The sequence below is a fragment of the Dermacentor albipictus genome, unplaced genomic scaffold, assembly GCF_038994185.2.
Source record: "Dermacentor albipictus isolate Rhodes 1998 colony unplaced genomic scaffold, USDA_Dalb.pri_finalv2 scaffold_382, whole genome shotgun sequence".
NCBI lineage: Eukaryota > Metazoa > Arthropoda > Arachnida > Ixodida > Ixodidae > Dermacentor > Dermacentor albipictus.
This window is the reverse complement of record NW_027225936.1, coordinates 719-12,500: the sequence shown is the minus strand read 5'-3', so window position 1 is coordinate 12,500 and position 11,782 is coordinate 719. Positions and strand designations below refer to the sequence as shown.

Sequence of the window (11,782 nt, the reverse complement as noted above, 5' to 3'; positions counted from 1 at the left end):
GCGAACTCGACACCTCGCGCGTCACGAGCGGGAGCCGACCGGCAGCCTCCGGCCCTTTCGGGCGCGGTGGAATTTGCCGCGGAGGACGGGAGAGTGCTTTAGGCCACGGTTCCTTCCGTACTTGGCAGCCGCACCCTCAATACCGCCGGTTCCATGACCGACCGAGCGCCGCACCGTTCCTTTAGTACTTGGGCAGCAACAAAGTCGGGTCGTTACTCCACACTCGCCGCAGGAAGCGACCGGCAGCCGCCAGCCTTTTCAGACTCGGCAGCGTTTGCCGCGGAGGACGGGAGAGCGCTCGCACCACGGTTCCGTGTGTACTAAGCGGCAGCGGCATTAGCTCTCGACCGTCAGTTCCTTGACCGACCGCACGCTTCGCCGTTCCCCTCGTACTGGGCAAGAGCAGCAGGTCGGGTCGTCTTACTCCCATTCCGCGCAAGAGTGCCGAGGCGGACTTCAGAAAGCCCACCCAACAGTGTGCGTTACGCCGTTTCTACCCGCGGGCGCGGCCAAGCCAACCGTCCAAGGTTGCAGCCGGCGTCCACTGGGCGCAACAAATTTGGCACGGGGCGCCCTTCGAAATTCGGGCAATCCCCGGCATGTTCGGGTATAGCCGTCCCCGCGTCCAAGCGGGGCCAGCGGCGGAAAGCGTCGGGCGCAGCGAGCTGCTTCACCCACACGGGGTAGAAACAATGGCGCTCGTCACCCTCGAACAATCCGGTAATGATCCTTCCGCAGGTTCACCTACGGAAACCTTGTTACGACTTTTACTTCCTCTAAATGATCAAGTTTGGTCATCTTTCCAACAGACCGGCGCAACCGAAAGGCCGCGCCGGACATCGGTCCGAAGACCTCACTAAATCATTCAATCGGTAGTAGCGACGGGCGGTGTGTACAAAGGGCAGGGACGTAATCAACGCGAGCTTATGACTCGCGCTTACTGGGAATTCCTCGTTCAAGGGGAACAATTGCAAGCCCCTATCCCAATCACGAAAGAAGTTCCACGGGTTACCCAGTCTTTTCAGACAGGGATAAAGACACGCTGCTTCCTTCAGTGTAGCGCGCGTGCGGCCCCGGACATCTAAGGGCATCACAGACCTGTTATTGCTCTGTTTCGTGCGGCTAGGAGCCGCTTGTCCCTCTAAGAAGGTTGTAAGGTGCTGGGAACCCCGCACCTATTTAATAGGCTAGAGTCTCGTTCGTTATCGGAATTAACCAGACAAATCGCTCCACCAACTAAGAACGGCCATGCACCACCATCCACCGAATCAAGAAAGAGCTCTCAATCTGTCAATCCTCCCAGTGTCCGGGCCGGGTAAGTTTTCCCGTGTTGAGTCAAATTAAGCCGCAGGCTCCACTCCTGGTGGTGCCCTTCCGTCAATTCCTTTAAGTTTCAGCTTTGCAACCATACTTCCCCCGGAACCCAAACACTTTGGTTTCCCGGAAGCTGCCCGCCGAGTCATTTGAGTAACTCAGGCGGATCGCTGGTTGGCATCGTTTATGGTCAGAACTAGGGCGGTATCTGATCGCCTTCGAACCTCTGACTTTCGTTCTTGATCAAAGAAAACATTCTTGGCAAATGCTTTCGCAGTAGTTCGTCTTGCGACGGTCCAAGAATTTCACCTCTAGCGCCGCAATACGAATGCCCCCGTCTGTCCCTCTTAATCATTACCTCGTATTCCAAAAACCAACAGAACAGAAACGAGGTCTTGTTCTATTATTCCATGCAAGTTTATTCAGGCGACTCGCCTGCGTTGAGCACTCTAATTTTTTCAAAGTAAAAGCACCGGCCTTCTCGAGGCACACAATGAAGTGCACCAAGAAAGGACCGGCATGATGTTCAGTCCGAGCCGTCGCATCGGGTAGATGCACTACTCGTCTGGAACTGAGATCCAACTACGAGCTTTTTAACCGCAGCAGCTTTAGTATACGCTATTGGAGCTGGAATTACCGCGGCTGCTGGCACCAGACTTGCCCTCCAATTGATCCTCGTTAAAGGATTTAGAGTGTACTCATTTCAATTACGGGGCCTCAAAAGAGTCCCGTATTGTTATTTTTCGTCACTACCTCCCCGTGCCGGGAGTGGGTAATTTGCGCGCCTGCTGCCTTCCTTGGATGTGGTAGCCGTTTCTCAGGCTCCCTCTCCGGAATCGAACCCTGATTCTCCGTTACCCGTAACAACCATGGTAAGCAAGTAACCTACCATCGAAAGTTGATAAGGCAGACACTTGAAAGAAACGTCGCCGGCTCGTGGCCATGCGATCAGCACAAAGTTATCCAGAGTCACCACACAATACGGGCCGAAACCCGATCGATCTTGGTCTAATAAAAGCACCCGTCGCCCAAAGGGCTTCAGGCTCACTGCATGTATTAGCTCTAGAATTGCCACAGTTATCCAAGTAGGAAGAAACGATCTAAGGAACCATAACTGATTTAATGAGCCATTCGCGGTTTCGCCTTATTTCGGCATGTACTTAGACATGCATGGCTTAATCTTTGAGACAAGCATATGATTACTGGCAGGATCAACCAGGTAATCGTTCAACTGCGCGTCCCGCCTGTCAAGCAGGCCGGACGCCGTTTTTGCGATGCCGAGGCCACCTTCAGGCGCCCCAGCACGCTTCGTTCTTGCAAAGAGTAGCACTTTGCACAGTCCGAGACGACGGCGTTCGAGCTCGCTACGGCGCCCTCCCCGAAGGGCCGGGTATCGCCACGCGGCAAGAAGCACGCAACATTCTCGATAGACTGGTTGTGTCGACTCGATCACGGCTTGCGGTTTCTCTTGAGCCCGCAGCACAGGTGGACCGACCGACACTTGCAACGTAGCCGAGACGGCAAAGCCGCCAGGCGACGGGTCACGCCCGCGCCTTCGGCGCTTTCGCATTTGACTCGTCCGAGGACGATGCGGAACACAACTCGATATCGTGGAGAAAGCGTCGTCCGACAACCAGCCCCTAACGCATCAAGCGGATGAGGCTGCAGACGTCAGCTGTGGGATCCACGGGAGCGATACCGGGGACACGCTTGACGGGCACGAAGCCCGCCGCATATCAAACACCCAGGTCGCTTTTGGGGGCGACTGCTCTCTGGGACCCCCATATAATAGCAGCGATAAGTTCCCAAATCTCCATGGGGCCGTACTCGTGCCACTTTCGACGAGCGTTTGGCGAAAATCGTGCCGCCTCGCAGCGCCGCGAGCGAGATGGAAAGCTTACGTCGGCAGCGCAATGCCGAAGTCGTGAAAGCGCAGCGCGTCGACCGAATGCGCGAACGGCAATCTCTCGCCTATGGACAGCGCGGTTTCCAGAACAATCGCCTTTCTGTGCCCCTACGGGGCCGCACGCTAGCGCGGCCCTTTCGCCGTTTCCGAGCACGAGTGCGACCGGCGCGGGCGGCGTGCTCGACACCCCGGCTGACGCCGTTTCGGACTTTGTCTCTTCGCGCGCTCGCGCCAACGCCGCGGCAAAACGACGACCTCTGCGCGGTTCTTTCCCGGTTCCCGGCGTGCTATAGTGCAGCCAGCCGGACGGTGGCGACGACTCAGTCGCGGCCGTGCGGTGGCTTGTACGCCAAAGTTGCGTGACGGGCGTCGAGCTCCCGCCGCGGCCCGGCTCAGGTGGTTTCGGACTTCTGTCTCTTCCGAGCGCTCGCGTCGTCGTGGGCACGATTCTCGAGTGCGGAGCGGTGCGCGGACACCACCACGAACACGCGCAAGCCGAAAACGGCACTACGGTACAACGTCGGCCAGGGCGGTACGGCCCCCTTATGTGAGCAGCGATAAGTGACCAGATCTCCACGGGGCCGTACTCGTGCGACAAGGCGGCGTACTGCGCCGAGCCGAGCGCCAATATTTGGCCTTGGCACGGCCGATTTGAGCTCTCGCGATCGCCGCGGTACCGCCGCTCACCGATTCAAGGCACGCTAGCGCGGCCCCTTCGCCATTTTTCGAGTAAGAGTGCGAAAAGCGCGCGCGGCGTGCTCGTCGCCCCGGCTGACGTAGTCTCGGACTTAGTCTCGCTCACGCCGCCCCGGCTGACGTCGTCTCGGACTTAGTCGCGCTCACACCGCCCCGGCTCACGTGGTTTCGGACTTCCGTCTCTTCCGAGCGCTCGCGTCGTCGTGGGCACGATTCTCGAGTGCGGAGCGGTGCGCGGACACCACCACGAACACGCGCAAGCCGAAAATGGCACTACGGTACAACGTCGGCCAGGGCGGTACGGCCCCCTTATATGAGCAGCGATAAGTGACCAGATCTCCACGGGGCCGTACTCGTGCGACAAGGCGGCGTACTGCGCCGAGCCGAGCGCCAATATTTGGCCTTGGCACGGCCGATTTGAGCTCTCGCGATCGCCGCGGTACCGCCGCTCACCGATTCAAGGCACGCTAGCGCGGCCCCTTCGCCATTTTTCGAGTAAGAGTGCGAAAAGCGCGCGCGGCGTGCTCGTCGCCCCGGCTGACGTAGTCTCGGACTTAGTCTCGCTCACGCCGCCCCGGCTGACGTCGTCTCGGACTTAGTCGCGCTCACACCGCCCCGGCTCACGTGGTTTCGGACTTTCGTCTCTTCCGAGCGCTCGCGTCGTCGTGGGCACGATTCTCGAGTGCGGAGCGGTGCGCGGACACCACCACGAACACGCGCAAGCCGAAAACGGCACTACGGTACAACGTCGGCCAGGGCGGTACGGCCCCTTATAAGAGCAGCGATAAGTGACCAGACCTCCACGGGGCCGTACTCGTGCGACAAGGCGGCGTACTGCGCCGAGCCGAGCGCCAATATTTGGCTTTGGCACGGCCGATTTGAGCTCTCGCGATCGCCGCGGTACCGCCGCTCACCGATTCAAGGCACGCTAGCGCGGCCCCTTCGCCATTTTTCGAGTAAGAGTGGGAAAAGCGCGCGCGGCGTGCTCGACGCCCCGGCTGACGTCGTCTCGGACTTGGTCGACGCCCCGGCTGACGTAGTCTCGGACTTAGTCTCGCTCACGCCGCCCCGGCTGACGTCGTCTCGGACTTAGTCGCGCTCACACCGCCCCGGCTCACGTGGTTTCGGACTTTCGTCTCTTCCGAGCGCTCGCGTCGTCGTGGGCACGATTCTCGAGTGCGGAGCGGTGCGCGGACACCACCACGAACACGCGCAAGCCGAAAACGGCACTACGGTACAACGTCGGCCAGGGCGGTACGGCCCCTTATAAGAGCAGCGATAAGTGACCAGACCTCCACGGGGCCGTACTCGTGCGACAAGGCGGCGTACTGCGCCGAGCCGAGCGCCAATATTTGGCTTTGGCACGGCCGATTTGAGCTCTCGCGATCGCCGCGGTACCGCCGCTCACCGATTCAAGGCACGCTAGCGCGGCCCCTTCGCCATTTTTCGAGTAAGAGTGGGAAAAGCGCGCGCGGCGTGCTCGACGCCCCGGCTGACGTCGTCTCGGACTTGGTCGACGCCCCGGCTGACGTAGTCTCGGACTTAGTCTCGCTCACGCCGCCCCGGCTGACGTCGTCTCGGACTTAGTCGCGCTCACACCGCCCCGGCTCACGTGGTTTCGGACTTGCGTCTCTTCCGAGCGCTCGCGTCGTCGTGGGCACGATTCTCGAGTGCGGAGCGGTGCGCGGACACCACCACGAACACGCGCAAGCCGAAAACGGCACTACGGTACAACGTCGGCCAGGGCGGTACGGCCCCTTATAAGAGCAGCGATAAGTGACCAGACCTCCACGGGGCCGTACTCGTGCGACAAGGCGGCGTACTGCGCCGAGCCGAGCGCCAATATTTGGCCTTGGCACGGCCGATTTGAGCTCTCGCGATCGCCGCGGTACCGCCGCTCACCGATTCAAGGCACGCTAGCGCGGCCCCTTCGCCATTTTTCGAGTAAGAGTGGGAAAAGCGACCGCGGCGTGCTCGACGCCCCGGCTGACGTCGTCTCGGACTTAGTCGACGCCCCGGCTGACGTAGTCTCGGACTTGGTCTCGCTCACGCCGCCCCGGCTGACGTAGTCTCGGACTTGGTCTCGCTCACGCCGCCCCGGCTGACGTCGTCTCGGACTTAGTCGCGCTCACACCGCCCCGGCTCACGTGGCTTCGGACTTGGTCTCTTCGAGCGCTCGCAGCCAGGTCGGGGCCGACGCCGACGTCTGCGTGGGGCTTCAACGATTCCCGGCGCGACGCAATGCAACTGCGCGCAGGATGCCAGCGACTCCGCCGTGGCCGTGCGGCGGTGTACACGCAGAAGTTTCGTGAAGGGGTATCGAGCTCCCGCCGCCCCGGCGGACGTGGTTTCGGACTTTAGCGCTCGCAGCGATCTCGCGGCGATCGCTGACGTCTGCGCGGTTTCAGGTGTGCTACGATGCAGCAGTCTGCCGCACGACAATTTACGGAAGCGAGTGCATTCCGCCCCGGCGGACGCGGCAGCGGACTTTGTGCCTGCGGGAGTGCTCTTGTTGCTGTAAAATTTGAACGGGTGCAGCTGCGCGAAGCAAGTGTACACATTTTCTCTCTCTCTCTCTCTCTCTCTGCCTCTGAGGCGACTGTAATTTTAATTTAAATGCAATTGGAGGCGGGAGCAACCTGATGAGAGTAGGCGGACTTCGGCACACCTTGTAGTTTAGAAATTGTTTTCAAGCTTTGAGGACATACACAATCGCGCCATCTGCTTTCCCCGTCTCTTTGGCACTTCATAGTGTGTGCAGCATGCTCTGCATTCCAAAGAAACGCGCCTGTTTCTCCCCCTCTCTCACGTTCTTCTTGTCTTTCTTGCTGCTCTTGTGAGAAGTTGCTATGCTCTTTACTCGCTGTAAAATAGAATGCTTGCGCGAGCCAACAACTTGCGTGTCTTTCTTTTTTTTTGTTGTTGTTGTTTTTTTCTCTCTTCCCAAGACGTTTCTGCCATTATTCACTAGCTCTCGTTCTTAGTATGCAACGGAGCGTTAGCTCGCGCCATCTACCTTTCTTTCTGTATGGCGAAGGCCGTAGGTTTTCCTAGTTCCGCACACAGATGGCGCGGATGCGTTTTCGCGCCAGTTTCGAACGACCTCGCTGTACACATGTTTCTCATTTAAAAGTTTCAAAGGGGCTTGCGAAAGGGCGTGGTCCTTTTTTCTTGCGCAAGGCTGAGCTTTCCAGCTGTGCTTAAGCTATGCTAGCATGTGTGCGTATGTGTGTGTGTGTGTGTGTGTGTGTGTGTGTGTGTGTGTGCGTGCGCGCGCGCGCGTGCGTGCGCGTGCATATGTGTGCGTGTGTGTGTATACACGCACACGGTAAAGATGATGGGGTAGCGCTATTTCTTTCTTTCTTTCTTTCTTTTTTAACAACACCTGTGCTCCACATGGCGATCTTCCTGCCCTCTATGTTTCCGGTTGGAAGGAGTGCGCAGCCTTTTCTATATTTATTTATTTTTTTTTTTTCATTCTCTTTCATTCGTACATGAGGCGCGCTACCTAATTCTAGCGGTCGAATCGACACGTTGCAATCCGTCCCGGCCTGTGCCGTATGAAAACTTTCAGTGGGCCTTGCGGTAAATAAAAGGAAATGAGGGAAATGCGCGTAGTGTATTACACTTGCGCACGGGCTTGAAACGAAGGCCTCAAAGAAAGCCGCCTTGAGCGGTCGCATTCAGACGGAAGTAAGCATTCCCCTTGCGCGTGTTTTCCGCTCGCCTGTTCCGTTTTCTACGAGGTTGCCTTCGTTGGTTTTGCCTTGCGAACAAGCTTGCGCTCGGGTCTCGTTTCTACGCGACGGCGTTTCGTTAACAGTGAAAGACTGAGGCGTCGCGAGTTGATTCGCGAGATAGAGAGCATAGAGTCTCTAGACGGGCTGGGTTTTATAAGATTGCCCACGCTGTTGCTGAGGTTACCAATGTCGCCAGGGCACCCACAAGGCAGTGGTACAATGGAGTGAAGTGAAAGACATCGCTTCTCGGCCTTTTGGCTAAGATCAAAGTGTAGTATCTGTTCTTATCAGCTTAATATCTGATACGGGTTCTATATGGACCCACGATATTAAACCTATTTTTGGAAGTTGGCGGAGTGCTTGAAGCCTGCTTCACCTCCGCCGCAGGTCGGCCCGGTATTGCACTACCTCCGGGATCGGCCCCCGCTCACTTAGGTGAGACTTCATTCAATCAAAATGAAGAACACAAGCTCGAAGCGAGCACTCACGTGACACGCACCATTCCCATACTATACGCAACGATGACGGTGTTTCTGAACGATTGTCTGCTGTAATGAGCCACTTGGGGGGGGGGGGGGGGAAGGGTGATTAGCCGTGGGTTTTGCAATCAATGTAAGTCCCACTCAAAGCCAACACTGCATTTTGGAGTTCACTATCGCTTTGATCCGTAAACGACAGCAAGCTCGCCCTGCGAAAATCCGCTGCCCTAGTGGAAGAAAGGTTCCCTATGAAACAAAAATGGAGTGCCCGATTTCCGGCAACATTTTCGCTGCAGTGGGACCGAGCGCCTCGAAAACAAACTTGTCGTATGGCCAAGTGTGGCGAAATATATTCAAGGGTTCAGAGGTGCCTCAGCTTTCCAACCTGTATGTTATGAATACCTGTTGCTACCTTTTCGTCATCATCATCCTGCTGGCTACGACCACTGCAGGGCAAAGACCTCTCCCATTATTCTCCAAGCACCCCGGTCACGTGTAAGCCCGGTCACGGTCGCCGTCTAGTGCCTGCGCCCTTCCTAATCTAATCTGCCCTCCTAAATTTCCGCCACCCCGTGCTACGCTTCCCTTCTCTTGGAATTCAGTCGGTAACCCTTAATTGATGATCTTCCCCCCACATTGCATGCCCTGCGCACGCCCATTTCTTTTTCTTGGTTTAAACTAAGGTGTCATTAGCTCGCGTTTGTTCGCTCACCCCCCGAATCTGCTCTATTCTTATCCCCCGTAGCGCTACACCCATCATTCTTCTTTCCAAAGCTCGTCGCGTCGCCCTCAGTTACCCTTCGGTAATCCTTAAGGTCCTTCGTTGCGGCACTCGCGGCATCTTTCTCATTTAAATAAGGCTATTTCGTTCAGTTTTGGGGGAAAACTCAATGAGCTAGGCGCGATTGTGTCCCCGGCGCCGCTCTCAACAAGATGGCGGCGCCCAGGCTTTTTGCCTGGTGGTTCGGCTTGACGCAGAACACGCCTGCAGGGCAGTGAAGCCGCATTGAAGGGGCAACGAGCGGCGCAGTGAAGCGCATGCTCGGGCGAAAAACGCGAACATCAGCCAAAAATACAACCAAATGGCCAAATACGAATTTCCGTTATGGGAAATTGGAGTTCAGTTGGCGCGTTGCGCTCGCCTAAGGTAAAGAACATAAATGCGAGTGCCACATCAGCCAAGTCAATGCTGAGGATCGCGTATCATTTCTTATTTATTTTTCCCCTTGCCTCCTGGCCTGCGTGGCCCTAGCGCGCATGCCCACGAAAGTAATGCAATAAGGAAAACGCGAAATCATGCGGTGACGGCTGTATCATATCCATTGTGCGTGCTTTGTTCTTTTTGGACTACAGTGGTGTGCGTTATGAGAAAGTTTCAGTGACCAGCGAACCTATATTTAGAACCACATTTACGGTTACTGCTAACAAGCTGCGGGTAGGTGTTTTTTTTTTCTTTCTTTCTTTTTTTCGCTACCAACGATGGGTTATCGCAACCGCGATCGGTTGTGCTAGACGCGTTCTTGCCAAACGTTGGCTCTATACGCGACCCGTGACGCGTGGTCGGCACATTCAAGCAGTCCATTGCAAACCGTTCCAAGAAGAAGGATGCTAGCTCCACGTTCCGCCGGGAGCGCTAGTTCGAAGATTGTACTTTTAGACCCTCGAGGAAGCACCGCCATCCCACGTTTTCTATAACGCGCTAAGACTCAGAGCGACAGCGACCACTTGTCTTTGTCAATATCTCGGACACACTTTTTTTTTTTCTTTAATCCAGATCGTCAGACGAGCCCGCGTTCACGCGCACTCGCTCTCTCCGATAAGCAGGGTAGCTCGGTTGGGGTGTTGTAGGGCCTCGCGCATGCGCTGCTGAGTTCGTCGCTTCGCCGGCCGGTCGACGCTGGCGCGGTACTGGTAATCAACTTCGACGGGCATGGTGAAACGTCACTGTGAAACGTCACGACTAGCAATGCAATGTGTTTGCGAGCAATCGGAGAAATGAGAGAGCCCCTGTAGATTAGTGGAAACGTTCCTCCAAGTATTACGTTTGCAATTTGCGCCTACGAACATGAACTAGACAAAGGAAATGATCTGTAGCCGCCTTCACTTCATAAAATTCCCGTACGAAGAAATTTGCGTGCGCACGTGATCTCCCGCATGAAACCAGACGATAGGTTAATTTTAGCCGTTCATTTCGATTTGCCGAATGTAAACCGGAACACTTTCTCCACGCGCTCTTGAGGTTTGAATGACAATCAATGACATGCTTTTTTTATATATTTTTGTTTGTTCTATCTGGAACCAAAAGAATTCAGAACGCCATTTCAATCTTAGATTCGATTCACGCCTTGCGTTACGTCACCCCTGGCATATCTGATGAACACGCTCTGCTGTTAAGCTTCATGATCACGGCATTAAAAGTCGCCACTTCCCGAACGTTTATCGAGCCGATGATGAACCGTATGCTGGATTCTTATTGTAATGAGTTTATAGAAAGTTTTATACTTCTATGGCTAGCTTCAAGGAAAGGAAAAACATCGCTCAGCATTGTATAACGCATAACAACAACAACGAAAAATCTGCAGGTTATTCATACTACAATGAGAACACTAGGAATACTGAAAAAGATGAAATCTAGACATGCTGCAAGGAGCCAACAAATGCAATTGAACCAACGAACTGAACTGCAATTATTTCATCAAGACATGCCCCGAAAAAACGTGGCCACTATCAATGCTCATTTCAAAGCTGTTTTTTTTTTTTGTTTGTGACGGATAATAATTATCTTCCCAATGGCTGATGTGAAAATTTCAGAGCGCGGCATTTTCGAAATCTCAAGGCCCCGGCTGCTTTCTCTCTTCTTTAAATATGTTCCGGGTGGCAGATGGAGAAAAGTTTCGCGCACATAATTTAAAAGCCTGTAGCTGATTTTCTTGAAGAACACAAAGTGCTGACAGACCACCAAACAAGACAAAATTGAATCGGTATTACGCGCGATGATTTCGCACCGCAGTAACAAAAGGGTAACAAGCGGACGTTCATTTCGTGGTGTGTATTTCACGTCTCTCACAATAATAATAAAAAGAATGCTACTGCATAAATTAGCTTTTCCCAAACTGGATGGTTTCGATCAGCTTCCTTAAATTGAGTTGGCGTTGATTGAGCAGGTGCGGGCCTCGGTTGTTTAAGATTTTTGTAAATGGCATCATTACTGGATAGATGCGGACGTCTGCGTGATGTGTGAAACTCGCTTGAGGATCAAGGGAGAACCCCCCCCCCAAAAAAAATCATGTCATGGTGACACAAGTGGCACATGAGTACTGTTATCGGGAGGAAAAAAAAAAAAGGAAAACCGGCACGTACTAGGGAGACACTCCTCTTACACGTGAAGCTCCAAACAAATTGTTTTTCTTGAGACGCTCTATAAAGCTCCTCAAACGCAGCACCCGTACACGAAGACAAATGTCCAAACTGGAAAGAAAGCACGAAATTCGCGGCGCCCGTTTGCTGTGAAACAACGGGCAACATTACGCAAAGTCCGCTACCACGTCAGCCGGGGCGGCCGCACCCCGCCCGCGGTTGAGCCATATATGGCTGCACGCGCAAAGTCCGCTACCACGTCAGCCGGGGCGGCCGCACCCCGCCCGCGG

The 11,782-nt window shown here is 55.1% G+C and overlaps 2 non-coding genes across 2 annotated transcripts; one reads left to right on the top strand and one right to left on the bottom strand.

The window, feature by feature from the left end:
- Window positions 1-721: 721 nt before the first annotated feature.
- Window positions 722-2,536, bottom strand: LOC139053940 (small subunit ribosomal RNA). Its single transcript, XR_011510903.1, has one exon. It is a non-coding gene; the product is annotated as a small subunit ribosomal RNA (ribosomal RNA).
- Window positions 2,537-7,894: 5,358 nt separating this feature from the next.
- Window positions 7,895-8,086, top strand: LOC139053938 (U2 spliceosomal RNA). Its single transcript, XR_011510901.1, has one exon. It is a non-coding gene; the product is annotated as a U2 spliceosomal RNA (small nuclear RNA).
- The last annotated feature ends 3,696 nt before the right edge of the window (window positions 8,087-11,782 follow it).